This window comes from Poecilia formosa, unplaced genomic scaffold, assembly GCF_000485575.1.
Source record: "Poecilia formosa unplaced genomic scaffold, Poecilia_formosa-5.1.2 Scaffold68, whole genome shotgun sequence".
NCBI lineage: Eukaryota > Metazoa > Chordata > Actinopteri > Cyprinodontiformes > Poeciliidae > Poecilia > Poecilia formosa.
Window position 1 is genome coordinate 1,842,527 of NW_006800007.1, and position 11,685 is coordinate 1,854,211.

Sequence of the window (11,685 nt, forward strand, 5' to 3'; positions counted from 1 at the left end):
TGTTTTATCCAAAAACACAGACACACACCTGAAGTTTTTAACGTTTCAGAAGTTTCATTTTGACAGAAACTGATTTGGAAAAGTATTCTTTTGCAAGATTTTTGTCTTTGTTTTTACATGAATTATTGTAATTTTTGTCCAATACAAAAATTTCCACTTTATATTTAGGTCCATCTGATTATGTAATTTTTAAATATTAAATAATTGATCATTTGATCAGTTACTCAGTACTTGAGTAGACTTTTTACCAAACACCTTTTTCTTTTTTTTAATTGAAGTCGTGCTACTCTTAATTGAGTAAACGTTTTGGGGACTCTGCCCACCTCACTGCAGAACGCCACAGGAAATCCTTTCTTCCTCTGGTCATCAGCTCCTTTCTAGGAACCAAAATATGAAGAAATCAGAGACTAATTAAGAGCCGTTCATGACCTAAATGTATTATTTTAACAGGTTTGTTTGTGTCTTTCAGATAGGAGGTCCCTTTGTTTCAGCCTGATGAGGCGTTCACTCAGGTGCTTCACACAGGATGTCTTGTCCTCTCCGGTTTCCCTCGCCTCTGCTGGCAAATAGGTGCGCCAAGGAGGTTATCATCTTGAAATCACCACTCCAGTACGAGCCTCCACTACACAGGGGGAGAGGGGCGATGTGCCTGCATACATCACTGTCACCGTGGGAAACCACATCCATCAAATAAAGTCAAGCATTTACCTGTGTGGCTCAGGTGACGATGGAGGAGGGGCCGGGGACCGGACTGGTGGGTTATGTTGGAGAGCCAGTGGTGAGAAAGTAACCCTAACCCCATGTTACAGTAGTGCTGGTGAGTCACCAGTCATAGTTGGCTGGTTAAAGGGGAGACGGTTAAAATTTGACCTGTTAACAGGTCCACAAACCTTTTCTTGGTGGCATCAACAAAAGTCCCAAAGTCATCTTCTTCCCCTTTCCTTGCTGACAACATCACAGAATTAAATTATTATGACCCATATACTCAAAAATATATCATAGTTCCTTATTTTAATAGTTTAAACATGAACTATACGTTGGTATGCATTACTATGCATAGTGAAAACTGTCTTGGCGCTACTGCAGCAGCTAACATCCACAGTCAGCCAACAGCAAGGAAAACAAATGCAATAAATAAATAAATGCTGCTTTGCAAATGCCAGCCAATTGCTAGCATTGGAGTTTGGTATTTTAGCTTCTAATGTTTTTAAAATATTTTACATATACAAAATAATGTTTGAATAAGCAATTAGGAGTTATATTCTGAAGGTGGAGGCCACCGCTGTCATATCCAGGTGGCTGTGGTTCAATGGCAATCTGAATTATTTACTCAAAACTCCTCAAACTGATTCTCATTTAACTGTGAATTTACCCAACTAACTTCTATTTCTGCTTTGGGATGATAGACCAGAAAGTGCAGATAAATCACATGGGGTTGCTCAGGAAAATTAGTAAATATTTGGTTAATCAGCTTCGCTGACTTTAATGCCCCCCCCGCTACAGAAAATGAAGGAAGGTTTTTCATTGTTTTGGTGATAAAGTTGATTATGGTGACGACTACAGCTGAAAGAAAACTTGGAGCAAATCTCAAATCTCTGTCTTAAATGACTATATTTGCTGACGCAGATCTCTAAGCATTCATATCTATTAGTTTGTTGATTGTTAGTTAAATCCAGGGGGATTGCTTGTGGTTTGGTTTCAGCAGAATCTGGTTAAATCCTCAGGATTTCTGGGTTTATTTTGTGTTTGTAGCTGTGATTAATTAATCCTATTAAAGTATATTTTCATTCTTTTAGGTACAAAGTAGTTGATTCTCAAACTTTCAGTTTTGATAGAACTTAGCCTGCTAGGAAATCATACATTAGCTTTTTTTTTTTTTTTTTTTTTTTTTACAGTTTTGAGAGTTGAAACAATTAATACTTTACATTTTGCAAGTTACTAAAACGATTTTTCACTTGTAGATAATTTAGCCATTCATTATTTTTGTGAATGAAGATTGTTATCATCCTTTTCCAACCATTCATGAATGAATGTGTGTTTGTTGATATGAATCATTTTACTAAGTGAAATATATTAGCACATCAGCTCCACCAACATATATATTTTTTTTTTTACCATCCACAGCATTTCCATCAAGTTGAGTCTGAATTTTGACTGAATTCTTTCAACTCATTCATTTTTTTTTCTTTTTAGCCATTTTTGTTGTGAAGTTGTATCAGCGCATGGAATCGCTGTCCTGTTGATGACTAAATTTGGACCAGATTTTAGCTGTCAAAGACCTGCAATTAAAACAGACCTTTAATGTATTTTGGTGCTAAGCTGTTCAGTGATTTATAAACTAACACAAGTAATTTAGAGTCTGTTTTCTGAGCTACAGTGAACCAGTGTTAGGACTTTAGAACTGAGGCGATGTGCTCTCTCTTCCTGGTTGTAGTGAGAACGCCAGCTGAAGTGTTGTGAATCAGCTGGAGGATTTTTCTTGGAAGAAGAAGTAATCAATGCAATAATCAATGTGACTAAAAATAAACACTTAGATGAGTTTCTCTTGATTCTGCTATGACTTTACAACTTCAGTCCTGGAAATGTTCCTCCGATGATAGAAGGCTGATTTTGTAATTGTCTTTATATGTTTCTGAAGGTTTTAGTCTGAATCCCTCATTACACCCAGATTTCAAGTCTGATCAATAATTTCTAGCTTTAGAAATTAACACACATCTCTATGGTCCAGACTCTCCCTTCCCAACTCTATAGAAACAGCAAAGGGTTATTCAGTTTACAGAATCATTTTCTCCACTTTAACATTTGCATCATCATTTTTGTTTCATAAATACTGATTTTGTAAAATATTTAGTGCTTTCTGAACCTTGCAATGTCCAGATCATTTTAGTTATGTCAAAACATAGAATTGAAAGTATTTGTATTTGTACTTTTATCAATCCTATTTCTGCCAGCCTTTATGGTCACTGCATTAAACTATGTTGAATCACAACGGTGCAAACGCCTGTCTGCACGTTCTGCATGCTTGTCATCCATAAAATGATGAGGGAGAGGCGTTTGTCCCATCGCAACTGTCAAATTTCATAGATCAACCCTTATTTCAAAATTCATAGGGAAGTAATTAAATATAAATCCCCACCCACACATTTATTAGAAAAATCTGTTCGAGATACTGGAGGAGAATTAATTATACTCTAAAGTCATTAAAAGTAGAGTACGTCTCTGCTTTAATTACAACCATTCTTTAATGTGTTCACTTTGAAAGTTTATCATATTCCTCACACTCTAATGACGCCAACTTCCATCACAAACACAGCCATTCGTTTGACACATGATGTAGTATTTAATTTGGTTTCCTCCTGAATAAATCACTCCTCTGACAATGCTAAACAGAGCTGAGCAGACCACGGTTGATAACAGGGATATTCGGTTACACCTGCTGATATGTAGATAAGATTAAATTTGAGACAGAGGGATGAGGGGCTGGAGGACGGGTTGGGGTGGAGCCGGTGTAAAGGTTTCCTCACTCGTGCATGAAGAACAACATCTAAGGTGGTTGGGGCAGGGGGCCAAGAGGATGTCACCAGACCTGGTCTGAACACAGACATAAGTCTCTAAGCTGGGTGTTGGAGGTTGTCGCAGAGCTAATCCCTGCATTTGGACTCTGAAGTGCTCCCAGACGTGGAGGTCGGTACGCTCAGAGCGGATGGAAGCGGGGTCGAAGGGTCGTGTTTACCTGCAGCAGGTATTTCCTCTGGGAACTGATAAGACTCGGGGAGGGGAAGTGCTCTGTTCCAGGTGAGTGCAGAGGGGCCTGAAAAATGACACCAAACACAATCTTTACCTAAAACCCCTTCCCTCCATTTTAGGCTCCGCCCCACGTACCCACAAACAGGTAACCTTTATGCTTCATGAATGACCTGCTTCTTCACATTTGTGGCTCTGAGTGTATGTGTGCACTTAGGGTTTTAAAATACACATTTATATTTACATATATACAGCTCGGGGAAAAAATTGTGAGACCGCATAAAACGATCGGTTTCTCTGATTAGGTATATGTTTGAGTAAAATGAACATTGTTCTTTCATTCTATGAACTACTGACAATGTGTCTCTGAAATGAAATGCAGAAAATGAGAAATGGTCAAAATAGAGAAGAAGATGCAGCGCTTTCAGACCTCAAATAATGCAAAGAAAACAAGTTCATATTCATTTAGAAACAACCATACTGACGTTTTAACTCAGGAAGGGTTCAGAAATCAGTATTTGGTGGAAAAACCAGGAGGTTTTCAGTGGGGTTCAGTGCAGTGGGCTTTTCTCCAGAGATGTAAGTTTCCTTTTACATTTGATTAGCATTTGGCCAGTCAGTAGAATCTGTGATTAAATGCATAAGGTCAGAGCTCCAGTTTGTAGAGAAGGCCCATTCATTGTCTTCTTTTAGATCATTGGTTAAAATTAACCTTTATAATAAGGCCTTTAATATTTGAAGTTCTTTTGTATTTTTATTATTTCATTTTGTATTCAGTTTTTATGTATTTTAATTGATTTGATGTACACTTTGTGATTCATTTTGCATCATCTATCATTCTGTTTTAATAGATTTTTTTGAATGTTAACGACTTTGTAACACTTGTTTAAAAAGGGTCTATTCAAAAGAACTATTATTATTATTATTATTATTATTATTATTATTATTATTATTATTATGAAACTTGCTTTTCTGTTAAACTATTGCCTTTGTTCTTCTTTTAAATAAACATTTTGTGTTAAATGTTGCTGTATGTTCTGGTGTGTTGCTGAAGCAGGCAGCTGTGATCTGACTAAGGTGTCGCCGTGTTTGTTTTTCCTTTCTTGCTCTTCCTCACCTGGCCCGGCTCTGCGTCCTTACCCCGGGGTGCTGAGAGGAGTCAGTGAGCTAGAACATGTTAACAAGGCTAGCCTTAACCACTGCATTGAAAGACACACATGGTCTCTGTACGAGGGAGGGGGAACACATGGTGGCAGTGGAAGAGCGAAAGGCTTAAAATCATGTTTTAAATTATGAAAATGTTTAGTTCATAAATTGTTTAGGTGACTTTTATATGGATTTCTGTTTTTTTTTTTTGCAGAAAAATTGTGTTTTTGTTCTCAGAGACATTGTTGTAGGTCTGAACTGGAATATATAGTGAACCTCAGAAAAGTGGTTATTTGGGCTTCTGGACCTTTTTGTCGGTACTATTTCAAGCTTCAATATATCAATCTATAATGCAAAGTCAGGGAAAAATATTAAATCGAAGAAAAACAAGAACTTGATTGTCCTTACGAATAGAACATTTTCTGAGCAGTTTTGTAAACAAATGCAGCAGATAAGGTTGTGGAGAAGTTTAAAGTGGATTAGGTTATAAAACAATAGGTTTGGGAGCAAAGCAACACCTCAACCACACCTCTAATCATCCAACAGTCTACCTTAACAAAATTCACTCTTCGTCTTGTTCTTTCAACCCCACTCTTCCTTACCCTCATCCAGATCTCAACTCATCTCTCTTCCTCCTCTTCATCTCTTTTCCCACTTTCTAGTCTCTTTCTCTCTACCCACGCTTCCATTTTGGGGACACAAAGTCGTCTTGGGGGAAAAAGTCCATTTCCTAAAGGGAAATGCACCATTTAGTCGAGTCTCTTTCTCCCAGGCTTTTATCAGCACGTCTTCCCTATGAGCCGTCCTCACACCAACCCATCCCATTCCATGCATCTTGCAATGGCGACAGTTTTCTTCAGCAAGGTCAATGGTGGGGAAGATGGAAGCAGCTGAATGTAAAGAAACCTTGAACAAAACCTGTTGAGGCCGAGACTGAGGTTCACCTTCCAGCAGGACAATAACTCTAAACATGCAGCCAAAGTTACATTGTGCTGGTCTATAGTAAAGCCTATAGGTTTGTGGTCACACAAGTGAAAATGTGGAAGGGGTAAAGTTAGCTTATCCTACTATTTATACTACATACATCTGTAATATTTGATTCCTTTCTTTAGTTGTTTTCATATAATTAGACTACAAATCGTAAACTTTTGAAGTTCTGTCAGCTGCCCTGCAAACGAGCTTTTATCGCCTCAGAGCAAACCAGGTGCTGCGGAGAATACATGAGTCTTGACACCTTTAAGTGTTTATGAGCGAGTGAATACGTTTCTGTGTCAAAGAGAGGATCTTTGGTGTTTGTCCTCAAGAGTTAGCATATATAAGGACATGAAGGAGGTGTGGGAGGTAGATGCGTGGTACACTCCTGTTTTCTCCTTATCTCCACCTCCTCGCACCCTCTCCTCCCCTCTTCCCATCCCTGCAGTAAGCCTCATTAGTACCAAGGAGCTGCTGAGGTAGCACACGGCTGCCATTGTGGCCAATCCAAACATCGGATTCTCTCCATCCGAGCCCCCCACTTCAGAACCCTCAACCAAATCCCATTTTCAGGCTCTGCAGCTGCCCTGCTCTGCCAGAGCACTTAGCGGTGTCATTCTATCCGGCTCTCCAGGCCTCTGAGGAAACAGGCCTGTTTTGTGCTTGGCAGCCTCTGATATGACTCCAGAAATGGAAATGAAGACATGGATCTTCATTAGGAGAGGCAGGTGTCCACAGAGATTCCGCCCAGGTGAAGGAGAGGGGAGGGGGCCGGCGTGCGGGCGACGCCGACGCCAGATGATGGGGAATGAGATCGGTAGGGGGTTTCGATCCTTAAACCCGACGATGGGCCAGTAAGCATCCCCCTCATACACTTACATTGAAACATGCGCACATACATACTCCCTGCCATCGCCCCTGCACCCAGCCTCCCTCCTCCACCCCAGCACTTAATTGCCCATGTAATGAGCTGCAGTGAATGGAATTACTTGTGTGGAGGTACTTGAAGACCCCGCACGCCGGGGCACCTCCTGCAGACCCTCATCTCCAGGGAACACATTTAGGTTGATGTTTTTTATGAAGCGCAGGGGCCAAAAACCTCAGCTCTCCTCGTCACATCTGGTCTGGTTGCATTAGGCCCTCCGATGCTTCCATCTCCTCTCCTGAGCTCTCACCCCTTCGGAAAGGGCCGGGGGGAGGCTTTTGTTTTCTTAATTATTCATTACTGAGAGGTGGCCTTTGCTTTGAAACCTGTGGAGGTGGATGGGCTTGGGGCTGACCCATGAAACGCGCAGCATCCTGCAGCCTGAGACGTCTCTTTGTGACAGGACACCTGTTATTTCTCCATCCTCCATCAACTTTGCCCTTTCTCCCCTTAAGCCCTTAAATTATATACGGAAAAACATATAATCTTTCCACGTATTTTTGTCCTGTTTCTAGACCAAATATCTTCATACACTTTAAATAAGACAAAGTTATTTTACAAGTAACTTTCAGGAATATTTCAGAGTTTGTTTTAAGTAAATAACGCCTTATGTTGATGAAAAAGTTCGTTTCACTTACAAAATGACATTTTCTTCCATTTTATAGGTGAAATAATCTACCAGTGGAACTAGCTCATTTTTATTAATGTTAAGAAATAATTTACTTAAAACCAGGTCCTACATTTTGATGAAAAGTTACTTGTAAATTAGTTTGGTCTTATTTCAAGTGTCCTAAGATATTGACAATAGAAACTAGACAAAAATACTTAGTAAGATTTTCTGTTTTTTGCAGTGCATTTGAATTATGATAACATTTTAAAGAAAAAACATGATGACAGCATGAAAAACGTATTTTTTTTATCCACCTTATAAATGAGCAACATTTTCTGAAGACCTTATTTCAGGAGATGAGGCAAATATTTTATTAATTGGATGAAATAAGTCCAGGAAATTCTTTGTATGTCAGCAACTAGGCAGTTGATCAACAGAAGGTCTTTAAGCCGTTCAGAGACTTACACACCAACAGAAGTATACAAAAGTATTTTAAACAGAACTTTAAAGAAATAAGACAGTGTTTTCCTGGTAATGTGTGTTTTGGAAGCACTCCTCCTGGTGCCCAGGGCTGCTTCTCTTCTCACGCTGTTTTTTGGTAAAATATTAGCCCCCATGGCCCTTGTGCAGAGCTGCTGACAAATAGGGGGCTGTTGTCCCCCTTCTCTCACAGGGGTGAGGGTTAATGATTCCAGTTTCGGGGGTTAAAGCTTGCCAGTAGTCCTTTCTCCTGCGCCCCAACAGATGTTGCTAGGACTTTAATGTGGTTATCAAATCGGAGTGCCCTCTAAGCCCCGGGAGCTCATTGTGTGCCGGCGCATTCCAGGGCCTCGCCGTGGTGACAAGGCATCCTGGGGGCCACGCTGGGCTCCCGCTGAGCCTTCCAGCAGCCCCTCAGAGCTGACAGCTTGGGCAGACCCTCTCCGCTCTGTGTTGCTGCCCCTGATCGTGTCCCCTCCGTGTCATAAAGTCATCCACCGTCTCTCTTCTGTCCCACAGCGCTCCCCTCGCAGCTCAAGCACTCTCACTGGCCCACTCGCATTCTTGGTCACACACATTCATCCATCTTGGACACACATTTGCCCACCCTGGCGGCGAACAAAGAATCCCGCAGCAATGATTAAATGTTTTTTAATACGCCTGTGAACCTGGGGAGAAAATAAAGAAATGCCCGGAAGTGTAAATTGAAACATTGTCAGACTGTGGAAACTTTTTAACAGTTTGAAATGTGTTTAAATAATGTGATTTATTTGTGGGTATTAACTGACTGCACTGACATGCACAAAGAAAACTAGGTGTAAGGAAGCACATTGATTCAGTAGAGTACCATATCAAGATAATGTTTTTTTCTTATTTGTTATTATTATTTTTATATATAAATGTTGTCTGTTTTGCGTTTAAAGATGAATGGTTAATGTTTCTTTTCATAGAAGAGGTAAACTGTACAAGATTTGTTTTCTTCATTTAAAACATTTGTTCATGTCAACATGTGGCATGTTCGTATTTAACTGTAAATTAATGAAACAAACCAATAAATAAATAAAAATAAGATTGATACAGTCAGGAACATTGGCCATTGAAAAGTTAGTGTAGTAGCAGGAGTTGTTTAGCTGGAAAAACTTTTTTGTTTGTTTGTTTGTTTGTTGTAAAAGTGTAAACATGCAATGACCTCAAATAAAAACTATGTCTATTACTAGCAGCAGTCATTGGCTGCCATTTCTGCTCCAGTCACATTTGTTGGGTTGCCACAAGCTGCCTCATTCCACCAAAACTGGTTTTATTAGCTGCTGAAGTTAAGCAGAAAAGTTTATTTCAACCAGATTTTATGTTGTGGGTCTCAAGTGACTGTCCTCCAAAAATCAACTTTATCAACTTGAAGACATAAACACGCGCTCAGAATTCAGATTCCATCAAAAATGAAAAATAACATTGAATCTTGCATTTAACGTTCACTACAACTCATTATTTGAAAAATGCAGGAATAATTCAAGATTGGTGTATTTTTGTTTCAAGCCTGAGTTTTTCTTTTTTTTCGTCATTTTGATTGTAAAGGTAAATAATTTTCTACTACAATGGACAAAGCAACAAATGGTCTATTTCAAGTAAACTAACTGACTTTCACTCAAACCACCAAAGAGGCAAAACCTCCATTGAAGAATGTTTAATCTCATGCTTTTGTAAACTTCTACCATGATTTCTTTTTTAGCTCTGACTTTTGAAAAAAAAATAAAAAAAAATCAATCTCACTCAAACTAATTCACAAGATTAGGGGCTCACCTGTGGACATGTTTTAAAGAAACACCATGAAGTAAAATTACAGGAAATTAACGAAAATATCAGCAGTCCACCGACGCCACATTCATCCATTCAAACTGTTGTATCGATGTGTGAACACCATGAATCTCCAGCCATCACACCATCCAAAGACGAGACAGTTTCTGTGTCCCAGAGAAAAAGAGAGATTTAGTGCAAAATGTGCAAATCAACCTCAGAACAAAAGCAAATGACCTTGTAAAGATGCTTGGTGATGCTCAGAGTGTCATTTATCCACAGTGAAAAAGCCCCGCATGTTAAAACATCGCTCAGAGAAGAAGAAGCCGTTCCAGGTATAGAACAAGAAAGGCAGACTAGAAGAGGTATCGCCAAAAAATCAAGGTCTTTGTGCGCAAGTCCATTTATAATTTGTAGTTTGACAAAACTGAAATTAAAATATTAGGCCATAATAACTGCTGCATTGGTGCATTTGGAGGCAAAACACTGGGTAGCCTCTTGTGTGTTTGTGTGTGTTTTACTGCAAATGATTTTGTGTACATCACAAAATAAATGGCTTCAAGGAAAAATAAATCATGTGGAAATAACTTTATTCCATAGTTAGAGCTTTGGAATAAATGGGTCTTCAAATTAGCTTCATCATTCCACCACATTAGCTAAAAATGATGGTTTGTGGACAACAAAGTGGATTGGACACCACAAAACCCTGATTTTAAGAAATTAAAAATATATATATCAAAGAATTCAGTGTAATTTGTGAACAGAGATAAATAAAGATGTTTTTTTTATGGAGGATATGTTTTAGTTTAACTTGTTTAAATCTCTACTTAACTAAGCTAAGTATTATCTAAAACGGGGGACCATCCTGACTGGCATTTGAAGTTCTTTTCACCTTTTTTTGTCAAACACAGAGCAAATGACATCTATCTCTAACAAGTTGGGAAACAAACAACTTCCCAGATCTTCCTGTAAAAAGGTCTGAACTGTCCCTATGAAGGAAATCAACACTAAGTTTCAAACGTGTTTCTATTTGCACCTACCGTTTCTCTCGCCTCTCCACATTTCAAAGATATTTTCTAAATTAGTCCTGTGTGAGGGTAGCATGTTGCACGGACAGGTTTTGGCACCTTAGACCTGCTCCTCGGTTGGTACCGTGTAATTACCGTCATTCTTCCAAACATAAACCTGCTAATGTTCTTGTTCTGTAGCAACAAAGAGCAGCAAATATTGTGGTAAATCACAGGTGCCAGCTCTTTTAAAACTGCATGCAGGTTGAGTGGTTTGTAGGTGTCACAAATTCCTCCCAAATGAGCGGGTCACGGCTCTCCGAGGCGGCGCTGGAGACTGGGGGGTCAACCTGTTCTCTTTTGCATGTACAGTATCAATGGCAGCAGCTGTGAGATTGTTTGTACACAGATGCAGGGGTGCTTGATGATAATTACGTCGCAGCTGCACTCCAGGGCTTATACTGGGGAGGATTTTTTTTTTCTTCCTTCCTTGCTGGCTCATATTGTGTCGCAACGCAAGAAGGTTGGAAACAGTCGTAATTAAAGTATTCTGTGAATCAATTAAGGATTCTGCTTCGATCTGTAACATACAGAGTATGTTTGTGTGAAAGCTGACTCTTAAATCACCCAGGCCTTCAGTGTTTTACTAATATTAGGAATGAAAAAGAGACGTTTTCTTTTTTTTTTTTCTTATATGAAAAATTAAGGGCAGGAATATATATGAGGTGAAGTATAGACAGTGAAGTGGAATAAATGGAGAATTGGTGCTCCATGGAGGGCTGTGAACCTGCGTAAAGCTAAGAGGTGAGACACTCATTACAGCCATGAGTCATTTTTCATTGGCTGTTATCAACTCACTGTGCGCAGAAGATGGATGGATGACAATTATGACGATAACAACCTCGCATAGCTGGGGTTCGCACACTCAACAAAATCATTATGTCATCATTTCAGAGCAAGTTTTCTGTCCACAAGAAGCAAAATCTGTTCCATTTAAAATGTTCTCTCGG